The sequence below is a fragment of the Nicotiana sylvestris genome, chromosome 2 (genome assembly GCF_000393655.2).
Source record: "Nicotiana sylvestris chromosome 2, ASM39365v2, whole genome shotgun sequence".
NCBI lineage: Eukaryota > Viridiplantae > Streptophyta > Magnoliopsida > Solanales > Solanaceae > Nicotiana > Nicotiana sylvestris.
The window spans coordinates 211,303,481-211,307,159 of record NC_091058.1 but is presented as its reverse complement, the minus strand read 5'-3'; positions in this window follow the sequence as shown (position 1 = coordinate 211,307,159).

The following is a 3,679-nucleotide window of genomic DNA, read 5'->3' as shown; positions in this document are numbered from 1 at the left end:
AACAAATTTATATGGCTACTTGTGTTTTCAATAAGAACCTGTTTATTTTTTATTTTAGTATATAAAAGTGGGATGCATTTACATCTAGTTGCTGCAGGAAAAAAGATGCTAAAATATAAATGTGATACCCAAGTGGTATATCTGTATACCTTATTGGTATATCCATATATCTTAATGGTATCAAAATATGTGCAGAAATAGAAGTGGTGCCACAAATGCAACATTTGTACATACATCGTTAACAAAATGGGCACGCTTTGCAGCTTATGTCTATATTGAAGTTCTTACGACCCCAATCCCGATCGTGATGGCGCCCAACACACTGCTAGGCAAGCCTGACCAATTAACAACCTTAACCCATCTCTCATACATTCCATTAGTTAATACAATTAAATTACCAAATCATCATATTAGATGTCTAAAGTAAGAGTTAAACATGCGGAATTTCAAATAATAATCATACTACATAGCCCATATAGATACGGTGTCACAAGTCTGAGCCTCTAATATAGGTTTATCAACCTAATACCTATTAGTCTAGGAAATACGGATAAAACAAAAGGATAGAAGGGAGAGATCAGGGTTGCGGATGCCATGCAGCTACCTCGATGCTCCCAGATATACACTACTTAACTGAAGGATCCTCACTCAGCCTCAGATGCATCTGGATCTGCACGCAAGGTGCAGGGAGTAATGTGAGTACTCCGACCCAGTGAGTAATAAACAAAAATAATGGCTGAGAATAAGAAATCATGGTGAAACACAGAGTAATCTATAATGCGGCAGTTAAAACAAGTAATATGAAAGCGATGAACCAATGAAGTCGCAATTACAGAAATGCTACAACGGATAAGCAGTTAAATGACAGACATAGAAGGAAAAAGCAACACATAAATGGTACCCTATAGTACTCGCTGCGGCGTGCAACCCGATCCATATATTTATCGTCGACGACGCTCACTAGGGGTGTGCAGACTCCGGGAGGGGCCCCTTACGCCCCAAGCGCAATATCAAGCCATCTCGTGGCATCAAATCTAGGCCCACGACCTCATATCAATATCAGTGTAACACTGCTGCGGCGCGCAGCCCGATCCCATAACATCCTCACAATTGGCCCTTGGCCATACTCAGCCCAGAAATCATATAAGCCCCTCGGGCATTTAGGAAAAATAGTAATTCTCAGCCCAAAACATCATTAGAATTATCAATTAAGTTTCAAAACCAAGTAAAAGTGGTTGAGTTGTAAAACAGTAGAAAACCGTACGACTAAGTTCAAGTAGTAAGTCAAAACAGTGCGGAAATAGTGATAAAAGCTCCCCGAAGGGTTCAAATAGTTGGTGTGAAGCCCAAATATGGCAAACAATCCAAATAATGATGATATCAAATAAGCTTCAATCAAATACACGATAAAAGTATCGCTCGGGACGGACCAAGTCACAATCCCCAATAGTAAATGATCCCGTGCTCATTATCAAGCGTGTGTCTCACCTCGTTATAGCACTACGATGTGCAAATCCGGGGTTTCAAACCCTCAGGACATCATTTACATTCATTACTCACCTCAAACCGGCCAAAGCTCTAGCTCGTGACGCCTTTGCCCCTCAAATCAGGATCCTCGCGCGTTGAATCTGACCAAAACCAGAACGAATACGTCATAACATGCTAAGGGAATATAACCCAAGCGACAACAATCGAAAAATATCAATCTCGAAACTAGCAAAACCCGAGCCCCGGACCCACTTCTCGAAACTCAGAAATTTTTACATCATCAGACTCCTTATCTCCCCACGAGTTCATACATACCAAAAACTCTAAAATCCGACCTCCAATGGTCCTTCAAATCCCAATTCAAAAGTTCAAAAATCCCAAGCCCTAGTTCTTCCATTTTTAGCTAAATTTCCATGAATTTCTAGGTTAATTTCACAATATAATCACGTTTTTAGTTCATAAAACTTACCTCCAATCAATCCTCTTCGAATCCCTCTTCAATTTCTCCCAAATAGCTCTCAAAATGCTCAACAATGGTGGAAAATATGACTCAAAATCGCGGATGAGACAACTTAAAACATTCTGCCTAGGGTTTTCATATCTGCGACCCCTTTTACTGTACCTGCGGTACCATTTTTGCGGTCCAACCAACCGCTTCTGCGGTTTCTCCCAAAATTCCAAAAGTCGCTTCTGCGACAGAACTTCCACATCTGCGGCTTCGCAGATGCGGCCCCATTGACCGCATCTGCGGAAACTGCTCGCCCAACCTCCTCCCGCATCTGCGGCATCCTCCCTCGCACGTGCGGCACCACACCTGCGGTCCTCGAGCCGCAGGTGCGGAAACAGAAGAAGCAACAGACATCTGCTATCTTCCAAGCTCCCAAATATTCTCGTTAGCCATCCGAAATCACCCCGAAGCCCCCGGGACCTCAACCAAAAGTACCAACACATCCTAAAACCGCATTCAAACTTGTTCCAATCATCAAAACACCTAGAACAACACCAAAACCATCAATTCATATCGAATCCAAGACTAAGTTTTGGGAAATCTTCCAAAATACATTTTCGATCAAAAACCCAACCAAAACACGTCCAAATGACCTGAAATTTTGCACACACATCCCAAATGACATAACAAAGCTACTGTAACTCCCAGAATTCCATTCCGACACTCGAATCAAAATCTCACCTATCAACCGGAAATCGCCAAAATACTAGCTTTGCCAATTCAAGCCTAATTCTACACCGGACCTCCAAAACCACTTTCGATCAAACTCCTAAGTTACAAATCACCTTCCGAAGCTAATCGAACCATTAAAACTCACATCTGAGCCCTTCTAAATCATAAGTCAACATCCGATTGACTTTTCCAACTTAAGTCTTCTTAAAAGAGACTGAATATCTCATTTCTTACCAAAACCACGCCAAACGCAAACCAACCAACTCGACCACATAAAAAATCATCCCACGAACAAAAACTGTTGTTGTAGGCACTCTGCAAGCGGCTGTAAGTACGTGATTTTTGCTCTTTATGAGAATTACTCCAAAAAATTCAAAATAAAATGATTTTCCTTGGGGTATAATTTTTAGAATGTACTTGACATTTTGATAATTGTTTTATCCGTGAACGCTCACCTTGCAATAGTTGAAAATACAGAAATACGTTGCATGCATCTAGGAATTAACAGTACATTTTAGAAATCGATTAGCCATAATTTGGTTAAAAGAAAACCAAAAATACATGCATTTTGTTTCTTGACATTGAGTGATTTTATTTAAATTTGTGTGTTAATAGTTGTTAAATAATATGTGTGTAATTTTATTTATTTAGGAGTTTTGTTTAATTTTGGTAATTAAAGAAAAAAAAAGAGTTGTGAAAAAATGAAAAGAATCCGGATGGGTCCAAAATATGAATAGGCCCAAATCAATTGCCCCAACCCAGTCCAAACCCGGGCTGCCCAGGCACGGTCCCAAACGACGCCGTATCAGCGTCCCTGTTTGAGCCGTTGATCTGATTCAAACGAACGGTCCCGATCAGGCCACTCATTAAACCTCGATGACGCCGTTTCAAGCAGGCTGATCTGAGCCGTCCAACCCTATTGATCCAACGGATCCAGGTCCTCCCCTGGACCTGTTTAACCTGACCCGATCCATTCCCACACCCGGTCTCAACCAACACTACACCCAAACG